The 22,599-nt window shown below is 46.8% G+C and overlaps 1 protein-coding gene across 1 annotated transcript in view; it reads left to right on the forward strand.

The window, feature by feature from the left end:
* DNAH8 (dynein axonemal heavy chain 8) overlaps nucleotides 1–22,599 on the forward strand; it is a 9,979,189-nt gene that overhangs the window by 5,895,089 nt on the left and 4,061,501 nt on the right. The window lies entirely within an intron of this gene.

A 22,599-nucleotide genomic window follows, 5' to 3' on the forward strand; every position in this document is an offset into this window, starting at 1 on the left:
AGACAATACTCAGTGTTACTAAAAATAAAGGTACCTACTGGAAAGTAGGAGTAAAGTACTACTATTTCCCCAGAAACACACCAAAGTCGTGATAAAGGATTTTGCATGGACCACAACAGACTGCAAAGCACTGAAGACGTATTCCTGGACCTGAAGACCTGCAAAGGAAGGGGACCAAGTCCAAGAGTCGCTAAAGGGTCCAGGGAGGCAGGAGCCCACGAAATCCCGGATGAAGGGGCAAAATGGCTGCCTCTGGATGGAAGAAGCTGAAGATTCTGCAACAACAAAAGGTGCTAGGAACTTCTCCTTCATGCAGAAGATGTCCCACAGCGTGCTGGAGGATGCAGAGTTGTTTCCTTGGCAAAATACTGCAAACAAGCCTTACTAGCTGAAAAAGTCACGATTGAAGAAAAAGGGTGCTGCCCGGTCCCAGGAAGGACCAGGATGTCGCCACTTGGGAAAGGAGACAGAGGGGGCCCTCAGCAATGTAGAGAGCCCATGCACAAGAAGGAGGCACCCGCAGAAGTCCTTGAACACGGGTTCAAGAAGTCTGAACATGGCAGTCGTCTCAACACTGCAAAAGGAGGTCCCACAACACCGGAGATCAACCCAGGGAGCTGAGCATCGCAGGACAGAGTGCTGGGGACCTAGGCTCAGCTGTGCATGCAGGATTTCTTGGAAATGTGCACAGAAGTCCTTGTTGCTGCAGTTCACACAGTGCAGAGGATTACTGTCTGGAGAGGACTTACCTCCTCCAAATTTGGACAGTTGGACCACTGGACAGTCAGGGTCACCTGGGTCCACCATATGTGCTCCAGGGGCCACGCTCGTCAGGATGAGAGGGGTCTCAGAGTACCGGCGATGCTGAAGTTTGGTGCCTGCTGGAGCAGGGGGAAGATTCTGTCAACCCACGGGAGATTTCTTCGTGGCTTCCAGTGCAGGGTGAAGGCAGGCAGTCCACCAGGAAACAGTTGAGAAAGCCAGCAGAATCAGGCACTTCAGTGTCGCTAGTAGTCTTCTTGCTTCTTTGTTGCAGTTTTGCAGGTGTCCTGGAGCAGTCAGCAGTCGATCCTTGGCAGAAGTCAAAGAGAGAGGTGCAGAGAAAATCTGGTGAATTCTTGCAAGTCGTTATCTGAGGAAAAGCCCATGGAGAGACCCTAAATAGCCCTCAGAGTAGGATTGGCCGCTAGTCAGGTAAGCACCTATCAGGAGGGATCTGTGACATCACCTGCTGGCACTGGCCACTCAGAGGTCCCCAGACTGCCCTCACACCTCTGTTTCCAAGATGGCAGAGGTCTGAGACACACTGGAGGAGCTCTGGGCACCACCTCTGGGGTGGTGATGGACAGGGGAGTGGTCACCTCCCCTTTCCTTTGTCCAGTTTTACGCCAGAGCAGGGACTGGGGGTTCCCTAAACCGGTGTAGACTGGCTTATGCAAGGAGGGCACCATCTGTGCCCTTCAAAGCATTTCGAGAGGCTGGGAGAGGCTTCCTCTCCCCAGCCTTTAACACTTATTTTGAAAGGGTGAGGGTGTAACACCCTCTCTCATAGGAAATTCTTTGGTCTGCCTTCCTGTGACTCGGCTGCCCAGACCCCAGGGGTGCAGAACCCTGTCTGTGGGGTGGCAGCAGAAGTAGTTGCAGAGAAAACCCCAGAGAGCTGGTTTGGCAATACCTGGGGTCCATAGTGGAGCCCCGGGGATGCATGGAATTGGCTCCCCAATACTAGATTTGAATTGGGGGGACAATTCCATGATCTTAGATATTTTACATGGCCATATTCGGAGTTACCATTGTGAAGCTACATATAGGTATTAACCTATATGTAGTGCACGCGTGTAATGGTGTCCCCACACTCACAAAGTCTGGGGAAATGGCCCTGAACTATGGGGGCACTTTTGCTAGTGCAAGGGTGCCATCACACTTAGTAACTTTGCACCTAACCTTCAGCAAGTGAAGGTTAGACATATAGGTGACTTATAAGTTACTTAAGTGCAGTGAAAATGGCTGTGAAATAATGTGTGCGTTATTTCACTCAGGCTGCAATGGCAGTCCTGTGTAAAGGTTTGTCTGATCTCCCTATGGGTGGCAAAAGAAATGCTGCAGCCCATAGGGATCTCCTGGCATCCCAATACCCTTTGTACCTAGGTACCATATACTAGGGAATTAGAAGGGTGTTCCAGCATGCCAATTGAAATTGGAAAAAGTGGTCACTAGCCTATAGTGACAAATTTAAAGGCCAAGAGAGCATAAGCACTGAGGTTCTGGTTAACAGAGCCTCAGTGACACAGTCACTACACAGGTATAGACATTCAGGCCACAAACTATGAGCACTGGGGTCGTGGCTAGCAGGATCCCAGTGAGACAGGCAAAAACAAACTGACATACATGTAAAAATGGGGATAACATGCCAGGCAAGATGGTACTTTCCTACAGTGAGTACATTATATGATGCACAATTACATTTTTATCTATGCTCAACTAAAAGTTCCAAATACGGTTTAAAGGAGCCTTATCCAAATACAGTTTAAAGGAGCCTTAACTGAGCGCTTTACAAAGACGTTTTATTGTGGCGAGAAAATCTTGAAAATGAGGTACCATTCATAGAGCAGTTTAATTTTGATTCTAATTAAAACTATATTACAGAAACCAGGACGTAATCAGGATAAGTGGTATAAACAAGTAAATATATATAATCTGCCACAAGGTTTGATTTTTACATATACAAATTACTTTTATTACACATACTTGAAATTTTAGGTACGAGATATGAATTTATGCATCCCAAATCACACATTTGTGCCAAATATGGGAAGAGAATTCAAGAACTGGATGCAAATTAGTCACGGGACCGCCGGCAAAGTGAAACAATTCAGTGATCGCAAACACTAAACGGTTTGCCACTGCTAAATTACTTATTCTGATGTACTAACCCCATTTTGCAGTGTGGAAATATTAGAAACCCATGCCGAATTGCAATTTGGAAGGGACGTGTTAAGGTCATTCTGTGCAAACCGTGAGGTGAGTTATGTGTTAATGGTTAGATGTTACCATCTCCCAATTTGGGGTAGTAATTTCTTTGCAAACAGGAAGGAGTCCCGTATGGACCCCTCCCTCTTGGGAACCTGTGTGGCAGCCTCAGAGGGAGTGCAGTGGTGCAGAGAACCAATGCCTACTCTCTTCAAGATTTCAAACCAGAAACTTGTTTTTCTTTTTAAGCAGGCTTTAAAAAATCTTTCAGTTTTTGGAACGCTATCAAAAGGATGGTGGTGGTCAACAGTCCCTTGCAGGCCACTATCCCTGTGATTGTAGCCAATGGCGGGGTTTGAAAATTGCGACCTTCCTACATAATATTAATTGGGCTGGTTGTTTTGCTGTTAGGAATCCGACTGGAGGCCTTCCCTAAGCTGTGTTTAGTAGGTGTTATTTAAAGGCCAAAGATAGGTATGACCCGACCAGGGGCGGCTCCTCCATAAGGGCGGAGGAGCGTTGCTCTCCAGCCAGCAGCAGCAGCTGCAAAACCTTTCAATGTTCAATGAAAACGATAATAAGCTATGGCCCTCATCACAACCCTGGTGGTTGGTGATAAAGTGGTGGTAATACCACCAACAGGCTGGTGGTAATTACTGCCAAATTATGACCATGGGGGTGAAAACTCAGATAGACAGCTACTTTACCACACCAGCTGCCAGGGTGGAAACAACAGCCACCACAGCAGTAGCCGCCTACAGCCAGGCGGGAGACAATGTCCCGCCCACCGTATTAAGACCCTGCAATCCGTCACCTTTTCCGGGGCGGTGCCAACGACATCAAAAGCCTGGCAGAAACAGACCTCAGAAGGGAAAGGACTCACCATTGGAGACACAAGGAACAACCATGCCGCCATGGAGCCCGAGCTGCATGTCTTCCCCACTGCTGCTCAGTCGTGGTGGTGGTGCTGCTGCTGGTGGGGGGAAGCTCCTGCCTATCCCATGCAGCCTCGGACGGCTGCCCACTGGTGGTGGTGCTGCTGCTGGTGGGGAGAAGCTCCTGCCCATTGTAGAAGGCTGGCCTGGTTTGTAGTGGGTACCTTAAGTACTTACACCTTACACCAGGTCCAGTTATCCCTTATTAGTGAAATGTAGTAGTGTTCTAGCAGCTTAGGCTGATAGAGGTAGATATAGCAGAGCAGCTTAGGCTGAACTAGGAGACATGCAAAGCTCCTGCAATACTACTTATAGTTACACAGTACTTAAACACAAGTAAAGACAATACTCAGTGTTACCAAAAATATAGTAGTTTATTTGGGTGACACAAGGCCAAAAATATCTTAGAGGCAATACTCCTTCTGGAGGTAAGTATTATATACAATAAATACACTAGACACCAAAGTAAGCTAAGTAATTAGACATAGGATAGTGCAGACAATAGGAAATGCTATAGAATGCAATGGGAGAAAATAGGTCTAGGGGCAACACAAACCATATACTAAGAAAGTGGACTGCGAATCATGAATTCCCCCTAGACAAGTGTAGTGTGTGCAGAATCGCTGGGAGAGTAAGAATAGAGTAAAGGTAATTAATTACCCCACCCCAGAGCCCAGAAAAGCAGCAGTAAAGTACTGTAAGTTTCCTTAGGACACACTACAAGTCGTGATTAGAGTTATTGCAAGAACCAACCAAGTCTGCAAACAACAACTGGTGGATTCCTAGACCTGCAAAGGAAGGAGACCAAGTCCAGAAGTTGAAAGTTCCAGGAAGGACAGGAGCCCCTGCCAACCTAGAAGAGGGTGCAAAAGAAGAGTCCCTGGTTGGACGAAAACTGCAGAAATGCACTCTAGGAAGATGTCAGCGGGTTCCTGCGTGATGCACTGGATGTTCTACGTTGTGAAGTTGGATGCAGGCAAGTTTTGGCACTTGATTCCTCAATCAAGCCTTGGTTCCAGCAAAGTCTTGTGTTGCATCAAGTTGGCGCTATCTGGACCCAGGAGGGACCTGGGGGCCTCAGCTCTGTGTGAGGAGCAAGAGGGGGCTCTCAGCACTTCAGAGAGCCCTCAGAGCAGCAGATAGCACCCACGGGAGTCCCAGGACATGGGGAGAAAGGAGGTGCAAAATGCGGTTGATGCCGCACTACAAAGGATGTTTCCACTCCACTGGAGAACAACTCAGCGAGTTGAGTGTCTCAGGATGGAGTGCTGGGGACCTGGGCCAGGCTGTGCACGAAGGAATTGTGCAAATAGTGCACAGAGGCCTCAAGAGGTGAAGAAGACGGTGTGCACAGGGGTACTGTTGTTCTCGGGGAAGGCAAGGTCTTAACTCCTCCAAATTGGGACAGCAGGACCACAGGACAGTCTGTGTTGATGGGGTCCACCCTCTGTGTTCCAAGGAGTACGCTCGTCGCCAGTAGAGGAGTCCAAGAGAACGGGTTGTCGACTTAGAAGGTGCCTGCTTCAGCAGGGGAGTGACTCCGTCACCCCACGGGAGATTTCTTCGGTCCTTCTGGTGCAGGGTGAAGACAGAGAGTCCTCAGAACGTGCACACCATGGAAACTGTTGCAGTTTCTGGCTGGAGTTGAAGTTGTGGAGGAAAAGTATCCTTTCTGGATACTTTGTTGCTATTACAGCGGTTCCTAGAGCAGGCTGCGGGTGATCAAAGGTCAGAGGATGAAGTAGTAGTTGCAGAGAATTCCTGCTGGAAACTTGCGAGTAGAATCTGAAGAGAACGCACAAGAGAGACCCTAAATAGCCCTGAGAGGGGGATTGGCTACCTTATCAGGTATGGACCTATCAGGACGAATCTCTGATGTCACCTGCTGGCACTGACCACTCAGAGTCCTCCACAGTGTCCCCACACCTTGGAAAACATGATGGCTGAAGTCTGGGACACACTGGAGGAGCTCTGGGCACCACCCCTGGGGTTGTGGTGGACATGGGAGTGGTCACTCCCCTTTTCCTTTGTCCAGTTTCACGCCAGAGCAGGGACAAGGGGTCCCTGAACCGGTGTAGACTGGCTTATGCAAAGAGGGCACCATCTGTGCTCTTCAAAGCAGTTCCAGAGGCTGGGGAAGGCTGCCACTCCCCAGCCTGTAACACCTATTTCCAAAGGGAGAGGGTGTAACACCCTGTTCTCAGAGGAAATCATTTGTTCTGCCGTCCTGGGACTGGGCTGCCCAGGCCACAGGGGGGCAGAAACCTGTCTGAGGGTTGGCAGCAGCGGTAGCTGCAGAGAAAACCTCAGAGAGCTGGTTTGGCAGTACTTAGGGTACATGGTGGAGCCCCCGGGATGCATGGAATTGGCTCCCCAATACCAGACTTGGAATAGGGGGACAATTCCATCATCTTAGACATGTTACATGGCCATATTCGGAGTTACCATTGTGAAGCTACATATAGGTATTGACCTATATGTAGTTCACGCGTGTAATGGTGTCCCCACACTCACAAAGTCTGGGGAAATGGCCCTGAACTATGCGGGGGCACCTTTGCTAGTGCAAGGGTGCCATCACACTTAATAACTTTGCACCTAACCTTCAGCAAGTGAAGGTTAGACATATAGGTGACTTATAAGTTACTTAAGTGCAGTGGTAAATGGCTGTGAAATAACGTGGACGCCTGTGTAAGAATTGTCAGAGCTCCCTATGGGTGGCAAGAGAAATGCTGCAGCCCATAGGGATCTCCTGGAACCCCAATACCCTGGGTACCTCAGTACCATATACTAGGGAATTATAAGGGTGTTCCAGTATGCCAATGTGAATTGGTAAAATTGGTCACTAGCCTGTTAGTGACAATTTGTAAAGCAGAGAGAGCATAACCACTGAGGTTCTGGTTAGCAGAGCCTCAGTGAGACAGTTAGGCATCACACAGGGAACACATACCTATAGGTCACAAACTTATGAGCACTAGGGTCCTGACTAGCAGGGTCCCAGTGACACATAACAAACATATTGAAAACATAGGGTTTTCACTATGAGCACTGGGCCCTGGCTAGCAGGATCCCAGTGAGACAGTGAAAGCACCCTGACATATACTCACAAACAGGCCAAAAGTGGGGGTAACACGGCTAGAAAGAGGCTACTTTCTCACAGTCACGCAAACTGATTCAGTGTTTTTCCATGGATTGAAAGTGACTTCTCACCTAAACCAAATGCTTGTTGTGTGCACTTTCATCTACAAGCCACTAAATGAGCCCTAATCACACTGTCGACATTTCATGATAGTGACCCTTTACGCAGTTAGTTCTATTTAATGCCCCCTTTAAATGTTTCTGTGGCTGTGTGCTGTTGTAGAGATATGATAATATTATGAAGTGGTAATTATTATTATTATTAGTATTACTTTTGTAGAGTGCACATTTCACCCAAAAGGCATCATGTAGCTAGGGGCCTTGGGTACCAAAGAACACTAGTAGCACAGTCCAACCAGGTATATGAGCAGGTTGCTGAGAAAAATGGCAGGTCTTTACGCTTTCCTGAAAGACAGTAAGTCTTCCATTAGTCCAAGGGGCACGGAGCGGATTCCATAGTTGCGCAGCTCTAACTGAGAAGGCTCACCCTCCCATTCTTGATTTCTTAGCAATAGGAACGCAGGCTAGGAAAGATAATGAGAAGCGAAGATTCCTCCCTGGGACATATCTGGAAAAACGATTATGCAGAGGGACTGGCCCAAGTCAATGTAAAGCTTTATAAACAATACTTAAAGATTTGAAAGCTATTCTTTGCTTAATCGTTAGCCAGTGAAGCTCTTTTAAGGCATCTGAGGCTGAGGACCTTCTGGCATGATTCAGGGCCAGCTTTTCTGCAGCATTATAGTCTGTTTATTAAATATTTCAGCGCCGTAAGCAAGAGAGAGTTGCTGTAGTCGAGCCTGCACAGGATCACACTACGGATAATTCAAGTTTTTGCAACAGCTGACAGCATGTGGAGCAGCTGCCGCAGGCCCCGCAGGAGCAAGAAACAAGTCCCATCCACGTTTGTGGTATGAACTTCAAGGGACAGTTTATTGTCATAGAAGTCCCCTTGTGAAAGAAGAGTCCAAAATTATGGTCTGAGTCCGAAGGAATTGGTACATCCTTTGCAGGAAGAGGCCAGAAACGTACAGGAAGATTCATGGTGACTTTATTTGCCAAGCAACATAATAACTTGGTCTTATCTCCATTGAAATTAGAGAGAAACTATCTCCATTGAGAGTTGGAGTTCAACCATATCGTGATGTCTGTCAGTGCAGTTATGGAATATCTTCACTTCAGTCTGATGATCACTGTCCAAAGACAAAAGCAGCTGAGTATCGTCTGCGGAGTTAACTACTCTGAGACCGTGAGATTCAATAAGACTGATAAGAGGTCTCATTTAGAGATTAAAAAGGATGGGACTAAGGGCAGAACCTCGAGAAACACCATTTTCCACCATCCAGAAGGAAGATCTAAAAGGTGGAAGGGCAACTGCTTGGTTGCGTTCAGATAGATAAAAACGCTGCCATTTTAAGGCTGTTCTCCAATTCCAGATGAGGCAAGTCTGTTTAGCAGGTTGCCATGATTGACCTTGTTGAACGCGGCAGACAGATGAAGAAGAATCGAGATTACAGACTGGCCGCGATCAACTAGCATCCGTAACTCGTCCAAGGCTAGAAGTAGGGCTGACTTGGTCCCATGTCCCTGTCTGAAGCCATCCTATTCCTGTTCTAAAAGATCATGTTGCTCCAGAAAGTTAGATCGTTTTTTGCTAAAATTGTGCGGTTCCAAATGTTTTATGGGAAAAGGCAGCAGAGATATTGGATGGAAATTACTGGGAGCCTGTGGATCCAGGAAAGGTTTCTTCAGGATAGAGGAGACAATGGCCCTTTTCCAAGACTATGGCACTAGACGTCCTCCAGGCTTTTCCAGATCTTGTGCAGTAGAGGGTCAAGCGGAGAGGAAATTGATCTAGCTGAGGAGAGAAAACAGTCCCCCGAGTTGGACTCAAAACAATCCAGTTTGTCTTGTTGCTTCCCATGACTATAAAATATCTAATGTATATTGCAAAGGAAGTGCAGAGTAGAATCCCAACTCTTCACATTATCTGGGCATAACCTAACTGAAGAAGGACAGCTGAGTTGTGAAGCATCCCTAATGTCGGTTAGGATATTAGTAATCGTTTATCCAAAGAACAAGGCCAGGCTATCACATAGTTCTTGAGAGGGAATAATGTCCCTTTTCAGACATTCCCGATTGGATACCTCCTGCACAGTATCCAAGATCTTCTTGGTGTTATTGCAAGCGGTTAAAATTGCAGTGGCATAGTAATCAGTTTTTTCTTTACTAATTTCCTTTTTGTACTTGTTTAAAGAGGATCAAATTTGTAGCTTATCCTCCTCATTAAGGGAGCTTCGCCATTTTCTCTCTTGTTGTCTACAAACTTGTTTCAGTTTTTTGAAGAAAGGGTATACCAAGCTGCCGTCGGACGTCTCCTCTTTTTAAGAACTTGGGGCCAAATGTAGCAAAATTCTGAATTGCGACCCGCAAATTGCGAGTCAGACCGACTTACAATTTGCGAGTCGCAATTCAGAATGTTGGATGGTGTCCCTGACACCATCTGTGATTTGCAGGGGGGTCGCAAAGGCCCACCTCATGAATATTCATGAGGTGGGTTGCAATTTGCGACTCCGTTGCAAATTGGGGCCCTCACAGGGATGGTGGCCTGCTGCGGACAGCAGACCACTATGTCTGTGACTGTTTTTAATAAAGCATTTTTTTTTTTTTTTTGTAATGCAGCCCGTTTTCCTTAAAGCAAAACGAGGGGCATTACAAAAACGAAAAATGAAACGTTTGCGTTTCATTTTTTCAGAGCAGCCAGTGGTCCATAAGACCACTGCCTGCTCTGAAAAAATGTTTGCAGTGCCATTCGCAAAAGGGAAAGGGTCCTACGGGGACCCCTTCCCTTTTGCGAATGGGTTACCACCCATTACAAAAGGGTGAAAACTGCGATTGGTTTGCGACCGCGTTCACAGTCACAAAGCAATCCTGCATTGCACTGCGACTCGCAATTAGGAAGGGAGTACCCCTTCCTAATTGCAACTCGCAAACCCATTTTGCGATTCGGTAATCAGGTTACCGATTAGCAAAACGAGGTTTGTGCATTGCAAAGTGCATTTTGCACGTCGCAAACAGCAAAATTCGCTGTTTGTGACATGCAAATTGCTTTGTATATCTGACCCTTGGAGTGGAATTTCATTGTCTAAGCGCTTGAGAATCTTACCCTGCATAGTAATATAATTCTCCTCTGCCGATTTTCTTGGTCAAACAAGTTTGAAAGGTTGGATAGACCTTCACGAGCGGACGCACCAAGTTTGTGTCAGGTTCTCTCTGAGTGCATTTTGGTTTCTACCATGTTAGCCAGATTAATGCCTGATTTGTTGGCTGAAGGTATGTGAAAATGTCTTGCTGCAAGAGTGAAAAGTGGCAAGCTTTCAGCCAGCATCTGTCCCTACATCTTTAATAATATTACTCTACTGATTGATCATTTGTATAATAATTTTATAAGTAGGAGGTAAGTAATGCTGGCTTTAGGAATGAAAATAATACATTGCGACAGGCCGCATCTACCGGTACAACTGGCACAGCTTTCAAACACTGGCAAAACCCTTCAGTTTGGATTTTTTATAGTGTATGAGTACAGAAGTAAGTAACACAGAGAGGATAACTACACACATACCTGCACCTCAGCAGACAGAGCAGTACATCTACAGACATCCATCCACAAACCAGCACCATATATACAAGCTGTCTGCGGGCAGAGCAACACAAAAAATTAATAAATGCATACTTACCTAAAGGCATACATGCACAGAAAATGCACACATGCTTTGATTCCAGTTCCTAAACAGCACTCAAGAACACACACAAATGCAAGTAACAAACACACAGCCATGCAGTTAACAACACAACGCCACACACAAAACACATTTAAGTATGCCTACATTAATTTTGGGTGAAAGGATGCCTAAGTGGAAGGATCACTGGATACTTGGGTGGATATCTGCTGCTGTGCAATAAGTAAAACAACATTGACAAACGCAGTACTTTTCGTGTAAGCAAAACCTATTGGCTTTGCAAATGTTTATTGTCTCTTAATTCTGTTGTGCGTGTGCAGCAGTAGGGAGATGTGAGTTGCTTATCACTTCCCCTGCATGCTCCCTAGCTGCTTGATGTAACATTGTTATGAGCTTGGTTGAGGACTCCTACATTTCCGTAGGCTCCTAGTTGCAGCCCATGGGCCTTCTGGGGTTCACTCAGTCTATCAGTACAGCGAATACTCCTGAGGTATGACGTGGAGTTACAGTTATATTGGTTTGTTGCAGTTGTCTCCATATCATTTTGTCATCCACTACCTGACTTGGGGAAGTTCTGACTTGGAATTCCATTCATTTGGATTGCATCGAATACCTACTTATTTTTCTACTTGATGGCAGCTGCTGTACCTTTTTTATTTTAACTTTACTGTTAAACACCAAGGGCCATATTAATGACCAAGAGGCACAGCACAGCAAGTCACTTTGCTGTGATGCGCTACAGCACAGTGAAAGGATATGAGTGCTCTGTATTTATCCAAATACGGCACATTCGTGTCCTTTCCCAAGCACAGGCACACAATGGACTGCCTAGTGTCAACACAGTCACACTAGCACTACTGTGCAAGGGTTCCTCTGTTGCATTCAGGTTTGTTTTTGTGCAGGAAAGGGCACATTCCCTTGAGGCTTTTTCCTCTTTCTGTGTGCTGCAGAATGAGGATAAGGAAAGTCGAGTAGAAATAAAGATATTTCTCCTCATTACACCTCACCAGGGGAGGTGTAGGTTTTTGGTGCGTTCCCAGGTCTACCACTTCTGGTAAATCTGGGAATGCGTCAAAATCCATGGAACACTTCCCTGGCATAGAGTAAGGTAACACACCGATGTGCGTTGTGTTGCTGTATTCGAGATTTATGTGGTTTAACTCAGATTTTATTGGTTTTAGCCAAAGAAAGTTACAACAAATCCCCCCTACATACACTGGCTGGTGGGAACGCAAACAATAACATCATTGAGTACAGTAGTCAAAAGGGTTGAGGGGAGGGAGGGAAAGAGCAAACAGGGGAGAGACAAGCTCAACAGTCCCAAGAGTTACATGATAAGATACCCACTGCTGTCCAAAGAGACCAAGCTGAGCAAATCTGGACAGGGGGACAAATCTCTTCGGGGGACGTTGAATGTATGAGACGCAGTATGCGAAGATAGATGGGCATGTTAACTCCTGGAACTCACCCGATAAGAAATGCATGCAGGAACCCCAAATTTTATCAAACTGTGGTAGGGAGTGGTTAGCCGCTGCCATGAATTTCTACATCCCCAGGTGCTCCCACTGTTTATAAAGCCAATCTAACATCAGTACCCTAGGGGGATAGCAGAGGCTGCTTAGCTGCGCCTACAGTTATTGTGATAACCCCCCCCTTGCAGATTTCAATTGATAGGTCAAGCTATTTGGAAAGCCTAGAAGGATGTAGCTGGGAAATCTAGGTAATTCAGCGTTATGCATTTTGTCAACGTCTGTAGGAAAGTACCATCTTGCCTGGCATGTTACCCCCATTTTTCACTGTATATATGTTGTTTTAGTTGTATGTGTCACTGGGACCCTGGTAACCCAGGGCCCCAGTGCTCATAAGTGTGCCTGAATGTGTTACCTGTGTAGTGACTAACTGTCTCACTGAGGCTCTGCTAATCAGAACCTCAGTGGTTATGCTCTCTCATTTCTTTCCAACTTGTCACTAACAGGCTAGTGACCATTTTTAACAATTTACATTGGCTTACTGGAACACCCTTATAATTCCCTAGTATATGGTACTGAGGTACCCAGGGTATTGGGGTTCCAGGAGATCCCTATGGGCTGCAGCATTTCTTTTGCCACCCATAGGGAGCTCTGACAATTCTTACACAGGCCTGCCACTGCAGCCTGAGTGAAATAACGTCCACGTTATTTCACAGCCATTTTACACTGCACTTAAGTAACTTATAAGTCACCTATATGTCTAACCTTTACCTGGTAAAGGTTAGGTGCAAAGTTACTTAGTGTGAGGGCACCCTGGCACTAGCCAAGGTACCCCCACATTGTTCAGAGCCAATTCCCTGAACTTTGTGAGTGCGGGGACACCATTACACGCGTGCACTACATATAGGTCACTACCTATATGTAGCTTCACAATGGTAACTCCGAATATTGCCATGTAACATGTCTATGATCATGGAATTGCCCCCTCTATGCCATCCTGGCATAGTTGGCACAATCCCATGATCCCAGTGGTCTGTAGCACAGACCCTGGTACTGCCAAACTGCCCTTCCTGGGGTTTCACTGCAGCTGCTGCTGCTGCCAACCCCTCAGACAGGCATCTGCCCTCCTGGGGTCCAGCCAGGCCTGGCCCAGGATGGCAGAACAAAGAACTTCCTCTGAGAGAGGGTGTGACACCCTCTCCCTTTCGAAAATGGTGTGAAGGCAGGGGAGGAGTAGCCTCCCCCAGCCTCTGGAAATGCTTTTTTGGGCACAGATGTGCCCAATTCTGCATAAGCCAGTCTACACCGGTTCAGGGGACCCCTTAGCCCTGCTCTGGCGCGAAACTGGACAAAGGAAAGGGGAGTGACCACTCCCCTGACCTGCACCTCCCCTGGGAGGTGTCCAGAGCTCCTCCAGTGTGCTCCAGACCTCTGTCATCTTGGAAACAGAGGTGCTGCTGGCACACTGGACTGCTCTGAGTGGCCAGTGCCACCAGGTGACGTCAGAGACTCCTTGTGATAGGCTCCTTCAGGTGTTGCTAGCCTATCCTCTCTCCTAAGTAGCCAAACCCTCTTTTCTGGCTATTTAGGGTCTCTGTCTCTGGGGAAACTTTAGATAACGAATGCAAGAGCTCATCCGAGTTCCTCTGCATCTCTCTCTTCACCTTCTGCCAAGGAATCGACTGCTGACCGCGCTGGAAGCCTGCAAACCTGCAACATAGTAGCAAAGACGACTACTGCAACTCTGTAACGCTGATCCTGCCGCCTTCTCGACTGTTTTCCTGCTTGTGCATGCTGTGGGGGTAGTCTGCCTCCTCTCTGCACCAGAAGCTCCGAAGAAATCTCCCGTGGGTCGATGGAATCTTCCCCCCGCAACCGCAGGCACCAAAAAGCTGCATTACCGGTCCCTTGGGTCTCCTCTCAGCACGACGAGCGAGGTCCCTCGAATCCAGCAACTCTGTCCAAGTGACCCCCACAGTCCAGTGACTCTTCAGTCCAAGTTTGGTGGAGGTAAGTCCTTGCCTCACCTCACTGGGCTGCATTGTTGGGAACCGCGACTTTTGCAGCTAATCCGGCCCCTGTGCACTTCCGGCGGAAATCCTTTGTGCACAGCCAAGCCTGGGTCCACAGCACTCTAACCTGCATTGCACGACGTTCTAAGTTGGTCTCCGGCGACGTGGGACTCCTTTGTGTGACTTCGGGTGAGCACCATTTCACACATCCTCGTAGTGCCTGTTTCTGGCACTTCTCCGGGTGCTACCTGCTGCTGAGAGGGCTCCTTGTCTTGCTAGACGTCCCTTCTCTCTCCTGGTCCAATTTGCGACCTCCTGGTCCGTCCTGGGACAAAGCAGCGTCCAAAAACGTTAACCGCATGATTTGCAGCTAGCAAGGCTTGTTGGCATTCTTTCGGCAGGAAAACACTTCTGCACGACTCTCCACGGCGAGCGGGATCCGTCCACCAAAGGGGAAGTCTCTAACCCTTTTCGTTCCTGCAGAAACCTCAGCTTCTTCTGTCCAATAGAAGCTTCTTTGCACCCGCAGCTGGCATTTCCTGGGCATCTGCCCATCTCCGACTTGCTTGTGACTTTTGGACTTGGTCCCCTTGTTCCACAGGTACCCTAGATTGGAAATCCACAGTTGTGGCATTGTTGGTTTGTGACTTTCCTGCATTATTCCTCTAACACGACTTCTTTGTCCTTAGGGGAACTTCAGTGCACTTTGCACTCACTTTTCAGGGTCTTGGGGAGGGTTATTTTTCTAACTCTCACTATTTTCTAATAGTCCCAGCGACCCTCTACAAGGTCACATAGGTTTGGGGTCCATTCGTGGTTCGCATTCCACTTTTGAAGTATATGGTTTGTGTTGCCCCTATCCCTATGTTTCCCCATTGCATCCTATTGTAACTATACATTGTTTGCACTGTTTTCTAAGACTATACTGCATATTTTTGCTATTGTGTATATATATCTTGTGTATATTTCCTATCCTCTCACTGAGGGTACACTCTAAGATACTTTGGCATATTGTCATAAAAATAAAGTACCTTTATTTTTAGTATAACTGTGTATTGTGTTTTCTTATGATATTGTGCATATGACACTAAGTGGTACTGTAGTAGCTTCACACGTCTCCTAGTTCAGCCTAAGCTGCTCTGCTAAGCTACCATTATCTATCAGCCTAAGCTGCTAGACACCCTATACACTAATAAGGGATAACTGGGCCTGGTGCAAGGTGCAAGTACCCCTTGGTACTCACTACAAGCCAGTCCAGCCTCCTACAACGTCTGATAGAACATCTGTCCAAAACGTCTGTCTCTTAGGGCAGTGGCAGAGAATATGTACTAAAGCACCAACTTAGCCACAGTGTCTCCAGCAATTAGGATCTCCGTCTGGCCTCCATCTGGCCACCCAAGCTGGTGTGTAATACCAATATGGGTCCATTTTTAGGAACATTTTCTTGCCCAACGTGCTGCAAGCTGAGGCACATACTCGGTGTACAATGTCCTGTCATTGTCGGGGGTGAATTCTGGTTACTCCAGTATTGGAACTTTCATAGATTCACATGCTTGAATCATTCCCCGTCGTCGAGATGGGAGTCCCAGTATAAATTTTCATAAGTAATGTTAAAACACATTGAAGAGAAAAAGGCCCTATGCCTCTTCAATTTGATAGTCTATCAGAGTCATTTTGTGAAAAGGACCAAACGTGATCCTCCACCAATCAGGCGACAGCACCCTTCAGAACCTCCTGAGAGAAGCTCTAGCACCTCAGATTTTCTACCGCACGTCATGCTAGGGAGTCTCCTCAGAGCTCTGCTCTGTTTTCACACCTTTATTCAGCTCTTTTTCTCTCAGAGAAACTCAATTATTTTGATTTGTCAGCTATTTTTCAACTATGTCTGACAAGGAAAAGAAAAGTCTCTTTAGGGACTGCAAGACTTGTGGGAAGAAAAGACTTCATTCTGAAGATCCTCATCAAGATTGCATTTACTGCCTCTATCCAGATCATTCAGCCAAGGACTGTAAGATTTGCCGTACTTTTTCTTCTAAAACCTTAAAGGATAGAGAAGGCAGATTACTAATATGGCTGCAGAAACTGAAGCATAGGAAGGATCCAGTTTCTGGTTCTGAGAGTGAGGAGTCATCCACTTCCAAGAGATCAACTAAAAGAGCAAGATCACGCTCTAGATCTCCCTCACAAACCTCAAGGAAAGCCCTCAAAAAGACTGCTTCAGGGTCTTATAAGGGTCGCAGCCCATCTTCTTCCCCAACTAGACTCTCAAGTAAAGAGGGGAAAAAACATTCTTCCAGTTCGGAGAGGCACAGGAAATCCTCATCTGTTCCACCATCTGTGCCTTTCAAAAAGCCATCTTCTGTGACTGGAAAAAAGGCCTCGTAGACGGATTCCCCGTCGACGGCACCGTCGGTGGGCGCATTGCCGACGACTCCAACTACTCTAGGTGTTCCGTCGTCCACGGCTCCGTCGGCGACATCGTCGATGAGTACACCACCGTCGACGAGAACTACAATGACGACTTCAGCGTCGACGACCGTCTACACCTCTTCATCGTCGACGGCGCTGATGTCAGTATCTGCTTTACCGTCGACGAGGACTTCGTCGACGGTAGACTCGTCGGCGAAGCTTGCGGCTATTAAAATAGCAGTGCGTCCAGCATCGACGGCACCGTCTATGACAAAGTCAGTTTACACGTCGTCGACGAGATCGTCGACAAAGCCGTCGACGAGGGAAAAATAGCAAAAAAGAACAGAAACTTTAACTCCAACCCACACTTCACCTAGTAAGGTATCCTCCCTGGTACCAGTACATCTTTTGGAGGGAGATGATGATTCAGACGAAGATGGGCCTTTTGGTACGGCCCACAGCCCCTCTGAATTGAATGTAAAATATCAGGAAGAGGAGGAATATGAGGAAGCTTATGATCCCCAGGCTTCCTTGGAGCATCAGCAGTATCAACAGGGAACGTGTATCCCTTCCGACCTGCTTACTGGCCTTAGAGCCATGTTGGTGGATTATAACAGAAGGTTTCCTCCACAAGGTGAACAGCCTCATCCATCGCCCATTTCTGGTCCCTCTACTCCACATCAAAGACCGACGACTTTGCATCTCACAGATGTGGCTACCCCAGACATGACAATTCCCCAGGACACTGACATTTCAGGTTGAGATCAAGAAGAAGGAGAGCTTATAGATTCTCATTCAGAGTGGGACGAGTATATTATTCCTGCTCCATCTTCTCCTTCTCATTCGAAGGTGGAGTCCCCACCTGAAGACATTGGAGGTTTTCACAATCTCTTAGAGAGGGCAGCCAAGCGCTTTGCATTACCGCTACCTACGAAGCAAACAGATTGTTTCCTTTATGATTTTAAAGAGCCCTTCCAGAAGTCTGTGCGTTCCATCCCGATGGTGAACTACTTGTGGGAAGAAGGCCTTAAAGTCATGACTAATCCAGCAACAGTCACAGCAGTTTTACTGGATAAGAAATACAAAGCTCCTGATGATGCCACAACATGCTTGACAGGCCATCCTCCTCCAGATTCCGTAGTAGCTCAAGCGGCTCAAAGAAGATCAAAGAATCCTTCTGCTCCAATTTCTGTGCCCCCAGATAAGGAGGGTAGAAGGCTAGACAACATAGGAAAAAGATTTTCTTCTATGGCCAGCTTAGTACTTAGAGCTGCCAATTCCTTGGCTATTTTGTCTCGATACGACAGGCAGCTTTGGGCAGATATTGCACCTTTCATTAGTCAACTGCCGGAAGACGTAAAATCAGAGGCAAATAAGACTGTGCAAGAGGGTCAACGCGCGTCTGCAGAGCTTATAGACTGCGCAATGGACATAGCGACCACTGCTTTCAGACAGCTTGCAGGCGCTGCTGTATTAAGAAGACAGGGCTGGCTCAAAGCCACTTCATTTCGTCCAGAATAAGATCCTAGACTTACCCTTTGATGGCCAAGCGTTATTTGGGAAACATGTGGACGAAGCCCTACAGTCAATTAAAACGGACACGGACACTGCAAGGTCACTAGGGACCCTCCAATATCGGAAATCGTCCTTTCGCCCTAGGGGGTGCGGCCAGCCCTCTTACAGAGGAGGGTATCAACAACAGAGATACTCTTCCTATCCGTCATCTTCACAACAATTTCGGCCATACTATTCCCAGAGACAACCGGCTCAACCAGCCTATAATAGACCGGCAGGCCGTGGACGCTCAACCCGCCCTGCTAAGGATGCAGCTCGTAGAACCTGATGTCTTCGAGGAGCCGGCTACGCCCAGTCTTCCTCCTGTCACCCTGGGCGGAAGAATTTCCTTATTTCTCAATCAATGGCAAACCATTACGTCAGACAAGTGGGTCCTACAATTAGTGGAACGGGGCCATACTTTAGAATTTGTCCAGAAACCTCCCCCCAACCCTCCCCGCAGGGCTCCTTCAAGATACCCTCAACAACTCAAAGAAGAGGTCTACAAGCTCCTTCTCAAGGGAGCTATAGAGAAGGTGCCGCGGGATCAACGAGGAACAGGATTCTATTCCAGGTTCTTCATAATTCGAAAAAAGTGGAAGGATTGGAGACCGATCCTCGATTTAAGGCAACTAAATGTATACCTAAAGAAGCAATCATTTCGAATGATCAGCCTGCAAGACGTCCTTCTGCGTCTCAATCAAAGAGATTTTATGTCATCGCTAGACCTCAAGGACGCATACTTCCACATACCAATCCACCCTGCCCACAGAAAGTATCTGAGATTTACCGTAGCCGGGAGCCATTATCAATATCGCGTCCTTCCCTTCGGGCTCAAATCAGCCCCGAGAATATTTACCAAATGCCTAGCAGCAGTGGCAGCCTTTCTCAGGAGAAGAAAGCACCAGGTCTTTCCATACTTAGACGACTGGTTAATAAAAGCAAAGACTTACACAGGAGCACACAAGTCAACAAGAAAGTGCGTTTCCTTGCTGACCAATCTCGGATTCACGATCAACTGGGAGAAGTCCAACCCTCTACCAGGCCGCAGTATTACTTTTCTGGGAGCAAAACTGAACACGGAATCCGGCATCGCATGTCCCACGTTAGAGAGACAACAAAGGTTACTAACCCTAGGGAGTTTCATACAAAGAAGACGAAAGGTTACAGTCCGTCTCTTCAAATCACTATTGGGCATGATGTCTTCATGCATACCTCTGATCCCTCTGTGTCGGCTAAAGATGCGCCCCTTGCAGGAGCAGCTAAACCGTCAATGGCTTCAAGTATCAGGAACTTTCGAAGACCAGATACAAATTACTCCAATAATGATCAAAACTCTCAAGTGGTGGTCTCAAAAGCATCATCTCTCCATCGGTCTCTCGTTTCCTCAACAGCCAGCCCCGTGGATCATAACAACAGATGCCTCACTGGAAGGCTGGGGCGCAGTATTACAGGACCTGAAAATAAGTGGCAGATGGTCAACTCATCTGGCATCAAGGCATATCAATTGGCTAGAACTCAGGGCAGTGCACCTTGCTTTACAAGCGTTTCTCCCAAGAATCCATGGATCGCGAGTGGTGATAAGAACGGACAACACCACTACGATGCACTATCTCAACAAACAAGGAGGTACAAGATCTCTCACCCTCTCCAGGGAAGCCCAAGCGATCTGGAACTGGGCCTCGCAGCAAGGCGTCACATTATCGGCGGTGCACTTGCCGGGAATAAACAACAAATCACCAGATGCACTCAGCAGACAGAAATCGGAATGCCACGAGTGGGAATTAGACCAGACGGTACTCACCCAGATTTTTTCCCAGTGGGAAACACCAACAGTGGATCTGTTTGCGAGGAAGGACAATGCCAAATGCCAGTTCTTCGCAAGTTGGCATCACCAAAAGGGATCTTGGGGGAATGCGTTTTCGATAGTCTGGTCAGACATCTTTGCTTACGCCTTTCCTCCCATTCCGTTGATCCCAAGGGTCCTCACGAAGATGAAAACAAAACCGTGCACCCTCATACTGATAGCCCCGTACTGGCCGCGCCAACATTGGTTCACAGAGCTCCTCATTCTCTCAGTCAAGCCTCATATTCCGCTGGAGCCGTTACCTCATTTACTAACAATGAACAACGGCCAAGTTCGACACCCCGATCCACACTCAATGCGGTTAGCGGCATGGCTCCTCACCACAGAGAATTTGCGCATTTAAATATCCCGCAGGACTGCAGAGATATTTTGTCACAGGCCAGAGCGGATAGCACTAACAAGGCGTATCAGTGTAAATGGAGGAGATTCTGTGCCTGGTGTCATCAACGTCAAATTGACCCTTTTCTTTCACTACCAGAAGAGATTTTGCCGTATCTCTTAGAGTTAGCTCGATCTGGCCTAGCACACTCGTCCATTAAAGTTCATGTAGCAGCCATAGCTGCATACAGGCGTTCAGAAGACACACCCTCGCTCTTCTCTTCTCGGCTGATCATGAGATTCCTAAAGGGGCTTTTCAGGGTTTACCCTCCTTTCAGACCTCCACCTCCTTCGTGGAACCTGAACATTGTTTTGGCACAACTGATGAAGCATCCTTTTGAACCGATCCACTGTGCTTCCCTCAAACATTTATCGTGGAAGGTTGCCTTATTGATAGCTCTTACATCAGCTAGGCGGGTCAGTGAGGTACAAGCGCTCTCCATCCAAGAGCCATTCCTACAGTTTAAACAAGATAGACTACTAATGCGCACTAACCCGCATTTTATTCCAAAGGTTCCGTCAGACTTTCACATTAACGAACCTTTGGTCTTCAAGTCTTTTTTCCCTCATCCATCTACTCCAGCAGAGAGGGCATTACACTCTCTAGACGTGAAAAGATGCGTTCAATTTTATTTGGACAGGACAAAAGCTTTTCGACGCTCTAATCAGCTATTTGTGGCGTACAGTGCCCCTAGGAAGGGGTACCCGCTATCCAAGCAGAGTATTTCAAGATGGATCGCCTCTGCTATTCGCTTCTGCCATCAGGCAGCGGGCAAACCTTTGCAGTCAGCTGTGCATGCTCACTCGACGAGAAAAGTCTCATCGTCAGCGGCACTGTTTGCCGGAGTGCCACTGCAAGACATATGTAGGGCAGCAACATGGAAGAGCTGTCATACCTTTACTAAGCACTATTGCTTGGAGTCCCTCTCGCACGGAGAGGTAGCAGTGGGCCAAGTGGTTCTCAGGAATCTCTTCAGGTGAAGGTGAGCCATTTCTCCTACATCCCTCCATCCTAGAAAAGGTATGCACATCGAAAAAAAAAAAAAAAAGAGAAGAAATGTATCTAAAGATAATAGAACACTATCATAATCCCATAGTAAGCGGGTTATCAGATGTTGATCAGCTTACATTACTGTCTCATGTTTTAATACTGGTTTTTTATTTAAATTTCAGCATGTATCTTCACAGAAATATCCCTATTTATATTAGAGATAAAAACATACCGTTATTTATAGATGTATACGTGTGTATAGATAGATGTGTATATATGTATATCTATATATAGATATATATGTAGGGACATATGTCAGTAAACTCATATACTTCATCACTTTATACATGATGATGATAAGGTTTTCTGGTCTAAGATAACCTATTATTAAAAGGGTTGTCATTTTACAATGTGCATACTTATTGCTTTCTACTCTGATTCAAGCATGTGAATCTATGAAAGTTCCAATACTGGAGTAAGAAAATAAGTTACTTACCTGTAACTGTAGTTCTCCAGTATTGGAATCTTTCATAGATTCACATGCGACCCACCCACCTCCCCGGAGAAGCTCACTTCACCTCTTTCTTTCTAGTAGTACATATACTCATTGTAATATACGCACTTGTGCGTGGAAAATCTGAGGTGCTAGAGCTTCTCTCAGGAGGTTCTGAAGGGTGCTGTCGCCTGATTGGTGGAGGATCACGTTTGGTCCTTTTCACAAAATGACTCTGATAGACTATCAAATTGAAGAGGCCTAGGGCCTTTTTCTCTTCAATGTGTTTTAACATTACTTATGAAAATTTATACTGGGACTCCCATCTCGACGACGGGGAATGATTCAAGCATGTGAATCTATGAAAGATTCCAATACTGGAGAACTACAGTTACAGGTAAGTAACTTATTTTCTTCACATTCCTGCTCCCATCTCCTTTGTACTGGAGTTTTGGTTGGATTTACTCAAGATTTTTTCAGCCACTCAGGGCCACGCAAGGTTGCCTTGGATTGCTTCCTAAATCTCATGTTTGAGTTGTGTCTCTCTTGCACCACATTTCTTACAGCAATAGTGATGCAACGGGGCTCGTAAGTATGCCCCTAAGGGTACACTGTTATTCCTCCCACCAACAGAGTTGTGCTGCAG

The sequence above is a fragment of the Pleurodeles waltl genome, chromosome 5 (genome assembly GCF_031143425.1).
Source record: "Pleurodeles waltl isolate 20211129_DDA chromosome 5, aPleWal1.hap1.20221129, whole genome shotgun sequence".
Classification (NCBI taxonomy): domain Eukaryota; kingdom Metazoa; phylum Chordata; class Amphibia; order Caudata; family Salamandridae; genus Pleurodeles; species Pleurodeles waltl.